Source organism: Miniopterus natalensis, chromosome 10 (genome assembly GCF_054644295.1).
Source record: "Miniopterus natalensis isolate mMinNat1 chromosome 10, mMinNat1.hap1, whole genome shotgun sequence".
Classification (NCBI taxonomy): Eukaryota; Metazoa; Chordata; class Mammalia; order Chiroptera; family Miniopteridae; genus Miniopterus; species Miniopterus natalensis.
Window position 1 is genome coordinate 38,453,765 of NC_142090.1, and position 13,844 is coordinate 38,467,608.

At 39.6% G+C, this 13,844-nt stretch overlaps 1 protein-coding gene and 1 pseudogene across 3 annotated transcripts in view; one reads left to right on the forward strand and one right to left on the reverse strand.

Annotated features, from left to right (window-relative positions):
- The window catches only part of SUGCT (succinyl-CoA:glutarate-CoA transferase), an 841,499-nt gene that overhangs the window by 566,911 nt on the left and 260,744 nt on the right, over nt 1-13,844 (reverse strand). The window lies entirely within an intron of this gene.
- LOC107532776 (sulfide:quinone oxidoreductase, mitochondrial pseudogene) lies at nt 4,100-5,531 on the forward strand (annotated as a pseudogene).

Consider the following 13,844-nt stretch of genomic DNA (forward strand, 5'->3'; position numbering starts at 1 on the left):
TAGCTGAACAGAAGTTCTACAGCTAAGGATATAAATAAGAAGCCACAAGGAGACTGGTAAAAGTGACAGAGATATGGAATGGGCCTGTCCCATATCCTCATATGGCAGATAAAAATCCAGAGGGATATCTCTGTTGTGGAGGTCCCCATGAGGAGCAAGAGGTCCCAGCACCAGCCCAGAGTTCCGGTACTTGGAAGATAAATCCCCATAACTTCTGACTGTAAAAACCAGAGAAGACTGTGGCTGAGTGAGATGGAGGGCTGCTGAAGTCGTAGATGGGCCCTTCTAGAAGAAGGACCCATTTATGGACTTACTAGGACTCACTCTGAGCTTCAGCACTGAGGAAGCAGCTTGAAAAACAACAGGGATGTAAAAGGAAGAACTGAATTGTCAGGCATCAAGGGAGAGCTAGAGGGGCAGCTTTCTCTAGACAGAAGTGCTGACAGAGGCCATTGTTCCTTTGCTGAGCCCCCCACACTCCCACCAACAGAGCCAGCAAGCGGGTGCCATATCTGAGTCTCCATCAAGCTGGCTAACACTGCTTACTTGGCCCTAGTGATTTCCCAAGATCCTGCCCCACCTAAATTGTGGGCCCACCCAAGCCCTTACCAGTGGCTTTTCCACACAAACAGCCTGTTTTGGCTCATGCTTCAGGGTTCCCTAAATCTCTCATAAAACCAGTATCTGGCCTTGGTGTGCCATGTATTTCTCTCTAAGTGGTCTCATGCCTGATACTAGCAGCAGCTAAACTTGGTTCACAGTTTGGCCTTGCCTGGGCACCTCCAAGCCCAGAACAAGTAGCAACCATCTGCACATCTATAGCTCATACTGGGTGTCCCTGGGCAGGGCACAGTCAGTGGCTATGGCCTCCATCCCTCAAGAGGACCCAGAGCCAGGGCACAAGATGTACAGTTTCAACCCATGTCAAAGCACCACCCAATCATCTCCACAAGTGTCACACTCAAGAGGTAAACTCAGAGGGCACCTAAACCCTGCTGAAGTAAGGATTTCACTGTGGGGTCAACTCTTGCACAGCAGATCCTCCATAATGATCACAGCCAGTCCTCACAGCCGATGGGCCTAGGGGTGAATCTCTCCCACTGAGATAGCAATCAAGGATCAACTTCAACAGGAGGGTCTACACAGCCCAATGGAGTGGAGGGTTGCACCTGGAGTGCCCAATGGTACCCTACAGGACACCTACTACTTAAGGCTACTCTAAGAAGCCCAGGAGATGTAGCATCTCTACCTAATACATAGAAACAAACACAGGAAGGCAGCCAAAATGAGGAAACAAAGAAACAGGCCCCAGATGAAAGAAGAGAACAAAACTCCAGAAAAAGAACTGAATAAGATGGAGACAAGCAAGCTACTAGATGCAGAATTCAAAACAATGGTTATAAAGTATAAGGGAACTCACTAAGATGCAATACTGCTCAAGTAGCAAAGGAATCTGGGAAATGTTGGACCCTTAAGTCTCTGTAGCCTCGGGCTTGGCTGACTACCCAGAAAACTAAAATGATGACTAAAGATAAACATCAGGCCCCAGAAAGGAGGTTAATGAATGTATAGACTGCGATAACTGACTGATGTTATCTGTTAACTTAGGCATTCATTTTTCTTTCTGGTGGTGTATGTGACTACCGACCATATGGACTTACTATTAACCCCCTATAAAAAAGAGACCCTGGCCTGGGAGAGGTATGGATTATTCCTGGATAGCCACCACTGGGAGCAGCTGCTTTGCCCATGTATATAAGTTTCTCCTATTAAAGCTCTTAAATTTCAATAAGGCTACATATCAGTTCTTCAGAATCGATCCTGAATTTAGACTTTTGGGCTTTCACTCCAACATAAGCATTCTCAAAATCTTAGGGGAAGAGTAGGTGAACTTAGTGAGAACTTCAATAAAGATATAGTAAACATAAAAATCGACACAGAAAACATTTAAAAAATAGTTAAAAATAAAAAAATACACTAATTTAAATGAATCATCATTGAAGCAGATAAAACAGAGGATCAAATAAAAAATTTGGAAGATAAGGAAGCAGACAACACCCAATCAGAAGAGCAGAAAGAAAAAAGGATCCAAAAAGGGAGGCTCTGGGACAGCTTCAAGCAGCCCAAAATTTGTATCATGGGGGTGCCAGAAGGAGAAGAGAGAACAAGGAATTAAAACCTGTTAGAAAAAATAATGATGAAAAACTTCCCTAACCTAGTGAAGGAAATAGACATACAAGTCCAGGAAGCACACAGAGTCCCACACAAGATAAACCCAAAGAGCAAGACACATCATAATTAAAATGCCAAAGGTTAAAGACAAAGAGGGAATCCTAAAAGCAGCAAGAGAAAAGCAATTAGTTACCTACAAGGGAGCTCCCATAAGGCTGTCAGATGATTTCTCAACAGAAACTTTGCAGGCCAGAAAGGAAGGGCAAGAAATAGTCAAAGTGATGAAATGCAAAGATCTACAACCAAGACTATTCTACCTAGCAAGGCTATCATTTAGAAACAAAGGACAGATAAAGAGCCCTCCAGACAAGAAAAAGCTAAAGGAGTTCATTACTACCAAACAAGTATTAGAAGAAATGTTAAAGGACCTTCATTAAGAAGAAAGGGGGAAAAAGATAAAAAACATGAATAATAAAATAGTAATAAGTACATATCTATCAACAATTACTTTAAATGCAAATGGATTAAATACTCCAATCAAAAGTCATATAGAGGCTTAATGGATAACAAAACAGGATCCTTACATATGCTGTGTACAAGAGACTTGACTTAAATGGGAAGACACACACAGACTAAAAGTAATGGGATGTATAAAGATATTTCATGAAAATAAAAGCAAACAAACAAACAAAAACACTGGGGTAGCAATATTTATATCAGACATAATAGACTTTAAAACAATGGCTATATCAAGAGACAAAGAAGGACTGGGCAATTCCACTCCTGGATATTTATTTGAAGAAACTCAAAACATGAAATAAAAAAACACATGCATCTGTATGTTCATTGCAGCATTACTTACAATAGCCAAGACAGGGAAGCAACCTCACTGTCCATCAATACTTGAATGGATAAAGAAGTGGTGCACATATAGAATGGAATATGACTCAGCCATAAAAAAAGAATGAAATCTTGCCATCTACAACATGAAGGGACATAGAAGGTATTGTGCTGAGTAAAACGAGTCAGGCAAAGGAAGCCAAATGCCATATGATTTCACTTATATTTAGAATCTAAAATACAAAATAAATGAACAAGCAGAACAGGAAAAGACTCATAGATACAGAGAACATTTTGATGATTGCCAAATGGAGAGGGGGTGGGTAAAAAAAGGTGAAGGGAATAAGATGTAAAAATTGGTAGTTACAGAATAATCATGTGGATGAAAAGTACATCATAGGGAATATAGTCAATAATATTGTAATAACTATGTATGGTGTCAGATGTGTACTAAATTTATCAGGGTGATCACTTAGTAAAATAAGTCATGTTATACATCTCAAATTATTATAATATTTTAGGTCCTGGCTAGGCCACCCAAGCAGGCACCGGGTTAAGTGACACTTCTTCAGATGAAGGGTTAATAGAGGACTTGACTGTAGAAGATAAATCTGTGAAGCAACTGGCAGAAGGATTGCTTTCTCACTACTGCCAGACCTGCAGAGATCAAAACAAGCCCTCCAGGAACTCACACAGAACCAAGGTGTATTGTTAGACACACTGGAACAAGAACTTTCAAAATTTAAAGAACGGCATTCTATGTTGGATATTAATGCTTTGTTCACAGAAGCTAAACACTATCATGCCAAATTGGTGAACATAAGAAAAGAAATGTTGATGCTTCATGAAAAGACATCAAAATTTTTAAAAAGAGCACTTAAACAGCAGAAGAAGCAAATAGAAGAGCTGGAAAGGGAGCAGCAGCGAGAGAAGGAATTTGAAAGAGAAAAGCAGCTGACTGCCAAACCCGTGAAAAGGACATAAACAGTTGAATGTGTCTGTGTATTCTTCCTTCCCCTGTTCCCATGTTCTCTGGATTTAGGACTACTTAAGTGTAGGCTGAGGTTAAGCTGGAACCAGTGTGAAGATGACCCCACAGGTCGACGTGGTGTCCAGCCCCCATATCTGGCTCTTTACATGCTTCCTCAGGCTGGGTGCTCAGCAGGCTGGCCCACTTCAGCTGCACACAGGGGCAGGCCTCACAGCCAAGAGCCACTATGAGGTGCTGGTGCTAGGTGGGGGCAGCGGTGGGGTCACCATGGCCTCCTGTATGAAGAGGAGAGTGGGTGCAGAAAATGTGGCCATGGTTGAACCCAGTGAGAGACATTTCTACCAGCCAATCTGGACGCTGGTGGGTCCTGGTGCCAAACAGTTGTCCTCTTGTGGCTGCCCCACAGCGAGTGTGATTCCATCTGGTGTTGAATGGATCAAAGCTAAAGTGGCTGAACTGAACACAGACAAGAACTGCATCGGCACAGACAACGGTGAGGAGATCTCCTACAAGTATCTTATTATTGCTCTCAGAATCTAGCTGGACTATGAGAAGATTAAAGGCCTGCCTGAAAGTTTTTCCCATCCCAAAATAGGGTCCAATTATTCAGTTAGTATGGTAGAGAAGACATGGAAAGCTCTGCAGGACCTCAAGGAGGGCAATGCCATCTTTACCTTTCCAAATACTCCAATAAAGTGTGCTGGAGGCCCACAGAAGATCATGTACTTATCAGAAGCCTGTTTCAGGAAGACAGGGAAGCAATCCAAGGCCAATATCATTTTCAACACTGCTCTTGGAGAGATTTTTGGGGTGAAGAAGTATGCAGATGCCCTGCTGGAGATCATCCAGGAGAGGGACCTCACTGTGAACTACAAGCAAAACATCATTGAAGTCCGAACTGATAAACAAGAGGCTGTGTTTGAGAACCTGGACAAACCTGGAGAGATCCAAGTGATTTCATATAAAATGCTTCATGTTACACCATCAATGAGCTCACTGGATGTCCTCAAGAGGAGTCCTGTGGTGGATGCTGCTGGCTGGGCAGATGTGGATAAAGAAACTCTGCAGCACAAGAAGTACTCAAATAAATGTGTTTGGGATTGGGGACTGGACCAACCTTCCTACATCAAAGACTGCAGCTGCAGTAGCAGCCCAGTCAGGAATCCTTGAGAGAACAATTTCTCTGATGATGAAGAATGAACCACCAGTGAAGAAGTATGATGGCTACACGTCATGTCCACTGGTGACTGCTACAACCACGTGATTCTTGCCAAGTTTGACTACAACGCTCAGCCCCTAGAGACCTTCCCCTTTGACTAAAGCAAAGAGACTGTCCATGTACCTCATGAAGGCTAAAATGATGCCCTTGCTGTACTAGAATATGATGCTTCGTGGTTACTGGGGAGGACCAGCCTTTCTGTGGAAGTTGTTTCATCTGGGTATGAGTTAAGGATGGCTCAACCCTTGCTCTCTTTGGATGGCTTCTGGACCAAAATCAGAGTCAATGATTGACCAAGAGCAGTGTGAAGAACTCCAGACCTAACACTGTAAAGAGTTTACTGTCGGATGATGGATGATGGGGACTAAATGCCTCCCCATCATGTTCCTCTGGACAGGCACTATGCAGGCTGCCAAGGATGAGCTAGATTCTTTGGAAATACTAAACTAAAAGAATAGGCTTTTATTTTTTAACTAAAAATAAAAATAATAATAATAATATTTTATGGTAATTGTAACTGAAAAATAAAAAATTATTTAAAGTGTAAAAAATGTTTTTAAAAATTACATATTAAAATGCTCATTTTAAAGCAGGAAATGGGCATGAGGTGATATCTCATTGTTGTTATAATTTGCATCTCATGGATGATTAGTGATTTTGAGCATTTTTTCATATGTCTCTTGGCAATCTGTATGTGCACTTTGGAGAAGTATCTATTTAGGTCCTTTGCCCACTTTAATTGGATTATTTGAATATTAACGCCTTATCAGATGTATCATTGGCAAATATGTTCTCTCATACAGTGGGCTCCCTTTTTCTTTTGTTGATAGTTTCTTTTGCTGCGCAGAAGCTTTTTATTTTGATGCAATCCCATTTGTTTATTTTCTCTTTTGTTTTCCTTGTCCTAGGAGACGTATTGGCAAACATATTGCTATGAGAGATATCTGATATTTTGCTGCCTATGTTTTGTTCTATGATTTTTATGGTTTCACGACTTACATTTATGTCTTTTATCCATTTTGAGTTTATTCTTGTGTATGGTGTAAGTTGTGGTCTAGCTTCATTTTTTTCTGATGCACCTGTCCAGTTTTCCCAACACCATTTACTGAAGAGACTGTCTTTATTCCATTGTATGCTATTGCCCTCATCATCAAATATTAATTGAGCATAATGGCTTAGGTCAATTTCTGGGTTCTCCATTCTGTCACACTGATCTCTAAGTCTGTTTTTGTGACAGTACTAGGAACAGTTCTTATGTTTTAATTACAGTGGCTTTGTAGTATAACTTGATATCTGGTGTTGTGACTCCTCCAACTTTGTTCTCCTTTCTCAAGATTACTGCAGTAACTTGGGGTCTTTTTTAGTCCCATATAAATTTTTGGAGTATTTATTCTAGATCTGTGAAATAAACCTTTGGTACTTTAATAGGGATTGCATTGAATCTATAGATTGGTTTGGGTAGTATGGACATTTTTATGATGTTAATTATTCCAATCCATGAACACGGTATATTCTTCCAGTTGTTTATATCTTCCTCTGTCTCTTTTTGTAATGTACTGTAATTTTTCAAGTACAAGCCTTTTAACTCTTTGGTTAAGTTTAGTTGTAAGTATCTTAATTATCTTATTTTGTTGCAATGGTAAATGGGATTGTTTTTTTAGTTTCTCTTTCTGACAGTGCATTGTTGGTGTATAAAAATGTCATCAATTTCTGGGTGATAATTTTATATCCTGCTACATTGTCAGATTCATATATTAAATCTAGTAGTTTTTAGGATTCTCTATGTTCAATAACATGTCATCTGCAAATAATGACAGTTTTACTTCCTCCTTTCCAATTTGGATGCTTTTTGTGTCTTCTTCTTGTATGATCCCTGTGGCTAGGACTTCCGGTAGTATGTTGAATAAGAGTGGTGAAAGTGGACACCTGTCTTTTTCCTGTTCTTAGGTGAAATGCTTTTAGTTTTTGCCCATTGAGTATGATGTTGGCTGTAGGTTTGTTATATATGGCTATTATGTTGTGGTTGGTCCCTGTTTTTATCAAAAATCGGTGTTGGATTTTGTGGAATGCTTTTTCTGCATCTATTGATATGATCATGTGATTTTTGTCTTTCAGTTTGTTTGTTTATGTGATGTATTCTAACAGGTAAGATATCGCCTCACACCTTTCAGAATGGCTACCATCATCAAATCAACAGACAACAAGTGCTAGCAAGGATGTGGAGAAAAAGGAACCCTAGTCCACTGCTAGTGGAATGCAGACTGGTGCAGTCGCTATTGAAAACAGTATGGAGTTTCCTAAAAAAATTAAATATGAAACTGCCATTTGACCCAGTGATCCACTTCTAGGAATATATTGTAAAAAACCCATAACACCAATCAGAAAGAATTTATGCACCGCCATATTCACAGCAGCACAATTTACAATAGCTAAGATCCAGGAACAGCCCAATTGCCTATCAGTAGATTATTGGGTAAAAAAGCTGTGGGATATTTACACCATGGAATACTATGCAGTTGTCAAAAACAGAAGAATCTCTTACCCTTTGGGATGGAACTGAAGAGTATTATGCTAAGCAAAATAAGCCAGTCAGAGAAAGACAAGTATCACATGATCTTACTGATATGTGGGGTCTAATGAACAAAGTAAACTGATGAATAAAATAGTTCCAGAGACATAGAAGCATGGAACAGACTGTCGAATCTCAGAGGGAATGCAGGGGTGAGGGAGTGGGTGGGGTGAGATTAATCAAAGAACTTAAATGCATATATGTGTAACCCACGGACACAGACAATAGTAAGGGGAAGGTTGGGGGGGTAGGGGTATCAATGGGGGGATAAAGGAGGACATCTGTAATACTTTCAACAATAAAGATAATTTTTTTCTAAAAAGCAGGAAACATATCCCAATGGTAATGAAAAAAGAAAAGACATTATCTTCATTATAGAAATGGAGAATTGAGGTATATTCCATATAACACATCTTGTATCACACTTATAACTCCTATTACTTTACAACCAGAATAAAACATAGAATGGATTATGCTTATCTGGGGATGAGGTCACTGTATCTGTATAACTGGGACTCTTACTCCTTCCAGCCATGTAACTAGGTATCAATAAACTAACACCATAGCTTTGTCTAAAAGGCCCAGGAGAAGGCCTATTTAAACTCTCTGTTGCTCTGGGAGATCTGCCAGGGCACCTCACCTGTATGATTTCCTATGTAGCTTGCAGAAAGGTGATGAGGTTTAGGTTTGTGTTTTAGGTGATGGAGAGGCCAAGAAATTAAACCAAATACCCCAGCTCAGAATACCAGAGAGTTTTGCTGCAGTGTTTCAGACTAAAAAGCACAGCTAATTCTATAAAGATACTGGAATTACATATAGAAACCACTTAGTCCCAGCACTGCTAGGGCACAGTAGTTCTCTGTCAGCAGTACAGACCTAGCAGAGCATAGGATAATACTAAAGAGCCTCTGTAGACTTGAAAAATATTTTTCTCTCTAAGAAGCTATGTTATCAGGGCACCAGAACATCAGAACCCTTCTATGTGCAAATTTAGAGCAACAAATGCAATTAGAGATCTTTCCCAAAGGCCTATCTTCCTTAAACTAAGGAGGACAAAAAAAAACCACGGACACTGCCAGGTTCACACTCTTGTGCCAGGTGCCAAGAGCCTTGCCTAGTTTCCTAAGGAGTAAAACGAACATCAGTTTCCCTCTTTTACTTATACCCATGGAATAGTAACTATAGAGCTGCAACAACTCTAATTCTTCATCTTTCTAATGAGAAAATTCAATCCCAGTGAAATACAACAACTTGCCCAAGATCACCCAGTCAGAACTAGAGCTTCCAGAGTTGCAGGCAGACCAGTGTTCCTGTGTCTGCGTTAGCTCTTAAGTATCCCATATCCAGGCACTTTGCATTTGGTCCTTGAATGAAACCAGTGTAGCTTCTCTCCCTGCCTTATCTCTTTTTCTTATGTTGCTAGAATATGAAAAAGAAAACTCACAAAAGAAGTGGCAAAGGCTGGGATGTATGATTCCATCCAGACTGATGGCATTTCATTGGCCAGAAAGCTAGTCAAAAGAATCCCCAGGAGCAGATTCTGCTTCCAAAATTAACCTTCAAAGAGATTAAAAAGGCATGTTCACACTATAAACTCAACCTGTTTGCCATACAGACCATGAAAACATGCTGCCATCAAACTGCATCAAATTAGTTCCATTCTTCTATGAAGAAATTGAATAGAAACAACTTATGAGTCATGGAAGCACATCAAAAGCAGAGACAACGCTGGACAGACAGATTAAAAGTTTTACCCACTCTGACCTATGTTCATGTCATAGTGACTTGTTTGGATTAAACATTCCTCCTCAATTTTAGAATGGCTCCTCCATTTTTATGCCTGTGTAACTTCCCCCTTTTGCCCAAAATACTAATAGTTAAAATATAGATAATATTCCTTCTTTGCAAATGCTATTTCTCTGTCCCTTTAGGCTTACAGTACCTCTGGCAAAAGTCAGTGTTCCTGCAAGTGTTATCACTGTTTTTAGTACAATGAGGTAAATAAATTGTACCATATTCAAATGCGTGGTGGGTATAAAAACACTATCCAGCTTCATTCAGCATGACAAGTCATGTGTTATTAATTAGTAAACAATATTTGCATGGAGCACTTTATTTATTTACAAAAGGATTTTTATAGTTTGGCTTGTCTACTTCCTTATTTTTGTGTCAGGTCAGCAGCAAAAGCACTTGTATTTTTGTACAAAACAATAAAAGTATGGAGAACAACAGCAAAAGGAAAATCACTGTGTTTAACATACAGTTTACAGTCATCCACTCCCCAAAGGCAAAAGAAGGAAAATTTAAAAATACATGAAAGAAGGAACATAGAATATCAGGAATAAGGTTACAGCTTAAAATGTAATAAATAACAGATATCAAGACCAAATGATGCCTCTATGCACACAATCACAGATTGGGCTGCCTCTAACCCAGTGGTTTTCAACCCATGTGCCACAAGAATTTTTAAAACATGCAACACCTGACTATTTAGTCAGGGGCATTGGCCTCTTTTCCCTTAGACTGTCAAATAAAAAAATGACAACAGACAACACAACACTATCCATCCAGTGTGAATTAATCAAAATTATACCTATTTTTGTCAGATCAGCAAAAAAATATATTTTTGTGTGTGCTGCAGAAATTTAGTAATTAGTTTGTGTGCCATGAGATTAAAAAGTTTGAAAATCACTGCCCTAACCTATTAGAAATTAATGCAGCACAAAGTTTCCCAAAGAAGTCTCTGGTGTTCTCACCTAAATCCATGTTAGACAGTAGTTCTCATCACTAAAACCACACATAAATCAGCAAGCTGGCAATGCTTGCTCTGGGGAGTCCAAAGCTTAAGCTGTTTGATGACTGAACTTCCTCTCAACCTAAAGGGGGTGGATCTTACCTGATCAGAAGAAGCAATAAGAGAGGACATTCTAAAAGCTTACAGGAGAGAGAGAGAGAGAGGGAGGAAGGGAGGGAGGAAGGAAGAAGGAAATGGAGGAGGAAGGGGAGGGAGTGGGAGAGATTTTATTTCCAGAACCATTTAATTTACTATCTTTGCATTACCACATTTTTATTTGGCTTTATTATTCTATATTATCATCAATTTTACTCCATGGAAGTATATAAAAAGAAAAAAGAAAACATTTTCTTCTTATAACACAAGTTGCCCTTCTTAATTGAAGTGGTTGATTTCCAGGCCATACGGTGTCAGGAAGCTGGCAACTTCATTTTCTACATCAGTCTCCCATAACTTTTTCTATTCATTCATCTTAAAAATGAAAATAGATTATACCAAATCATTTCTCATGTCTCAACTACCACAAGTAAGATGGAGGCAAAATCACAAACTGTGTACTAGCACAGATTCTGGAATCACTACTCCTAACAGTGTGGCCTTGGGTAGCACCATACTTAACTTGTGCATGGTTTAGTTTCTTCTTCTGACAAAAAGGGAAGGGTGACTTTGCCAGTTTGGCTCAGTGGTTAGAGTGTCGGCCACAAGGACTGAAGGGTCCCAGGTTCAATTCCTGCCAAGGACACATACCTTGGTTGCAGGCTCAATCCCCTGCCCTGGTCAGGGCTTGTGCAGAAGGTAACCAATCCATGTGTCTCTCTTACATCAGTATTTCTCTCTCTCTCTCCCTCCCTTACACTCTCTTTGAAAAACAATGGCTCAACATTGCTAATCATCAGAGAGATGCAAATTAAAACCACAATGAGGTATCACTTCACACCTGTCAGAATGGCTGCCATCAACAAATCAACAAACGACATGTGGTGGTGAGAATGTGGAGAAAGGAGAACCCTGATATACTGCTGGTGGGAATGCAGACTGGTGCAGCCACTATGGAAAACAGTATGGAGGTTCCTCAAAAAATTAAAAATGGAGCTGCCGTTTGACCCAGTGATTCCACTCCTAGGAATGTATCCTAAGAATCCTGAAACACCAGTTGGAAAGAATATATGCACCCCTATGTTCATAGCAGCACAATTTACAATAGCTGAGATCTGGAAACAACCCAAGTGCCCATCAGTAGATGAGTGGATAAAAAAGCTGTGGGACATTTACACCCTGGAATACTACACAGCTGTAAAGAAGAAGAATCTCATACCCTTTGGGACAGTATGGATGTACATGGAGAATATTATGCTAAGTGAAATAAGCCAGGCAGAGAAAGACAAAAATCACATGATCTCACTTATACGTGGAATCTAAAGAACTTAATAAACTGATGAACAGAATAGATTCAATGACATGGAAGCACAGATCAGACTGACGAATGTCAGAGGGTTGGAGGAGGGTGGGTGGGTGGAAGCGGATAGAGAAACCAAAGAATTTAATATGCATATATGCACAACCCAAGGACATGGACAATGGCGGCGAGAGGGACTAGGGAGGGGGGTGGGACGGAGTGGAGTGAGTCATTGGGGAGAAAAAAGTACATCTGTAATATTTTAAACAAAAATAAAGTTTAAAAAAAACAATGAAAAAAAATCCTCAAGTGAGAATTTAAAAAAGGGGGGGGTGTAATAATAATACTTATTTCATAGAGTGGGTATATGAGCTAAAGAAGAGAATCCATATAAAACATTTAGAGTAGAACCTTTCATATAGTAAATGCTCGAGTAATATTAGCTATTATTGTTATGAGTGCTCACTAAATGTGTTTTTTATGAAGCAATTTGGAATGTTTGGTTAAAGAAACGTTCTTATAACCAAAAATACTAAATGGAGCAACTTGGATCATTTTTGAAAGAGTACTAGAAAGAAACAGGATCATGGTTAAGGAGAGAAGAGCCCTAACTTAAACTAAAGGTTGGGACAGGATTCTACATTATTCAAATACTATACGTTCACCAAGTTGCTCCCTGGTCTTGATTTATAGCTCTTGATAATTCTAATCTTATGTAAACTTCCCTTCTAGGAGGAAGGATTTGCCATTTTAGGTTATTAGTGCCTAATTAAAATCAGAATTTGGTCATTGTGAACCCATTTTTTCCCAAGGGCTTAATCACTTTTTAGATTAACTGAATGGCCAACTCCCAGATTGCAAAATTTGAAGTGCAAACTCCAGATAATAAACAGTCCTTAACCTACCTTTCCAGGGCTCTCTCAATTTAACTGACTATTTTCTGCTTGGGCCTTATACTTAACTGTATAAGTTAATAAATTAGCAGCTTCTCACATTGTTACACTTCTGTATTTCCTTGTCTACTCTCAGTGCCCACCATTTCCACCTGGAGGGCAAAGCCTTTGTCTGAACCATCTCAAGATCTAGCCCTGTTGCTACCTAGTGCAGACTCTTTAAAAAGTATAAATGAATCAAGCAAGGCATCTTTTATTGTACAGGGTCCTAAATTGTCAACCAATGACTTCATAAGTTTAGTGTAATAAAAGCCCAAAGGAGATATTTTTTTGCTAGCTGAAAATTAGGAACAACTGTCCTTTTTAAGACCAGACACTGTATTTTTTATAAAATGTATCTGAGGCTTTGTGAGATACAGACCAATCCAGGAAGAAAAATAATCAGCCAGTTACCTTCCCTTAATCTCGGAAGTTATAAGGAATAATTCATAATTCTAGATTGACAAAAAAGGAGTAAATCACAACTAAAGATTAACATTAATATGAGATGGTATAAAACAAACGCATCTTAGCAACTTCAAAAGGATGAATTTGATTGCTTTTGGATTACCTGTGTTGGAGAGTTCTATCTGGCTCTATTCAAACCTATCCAAGTATAGGTGCAGGAAGCTTTGCCCCGCTTCACATCCTCACCACTCCCCTGGGGTACAGGTTCATACCTTTTATCTCTGGAGAGTGGGGCACTGAAAGTGGGTTGCCACTTAGGTAAGTAGAGTAGGAAGTAAACAAAATGTGGAGGCACAGAAATGAATCACATTACACCAGCTGTAAGTCAAAGGAAGACATGCTAACAGGGGGTTAGGTCCTTACCAAGTGCCAATTAGAAGAGCAACTCATGCAATGCCCTGGTCACAGGTGACACATTTATAAACTCTGCTCATATGGAGACTAAAGTTGGCTCCCAAGAGTT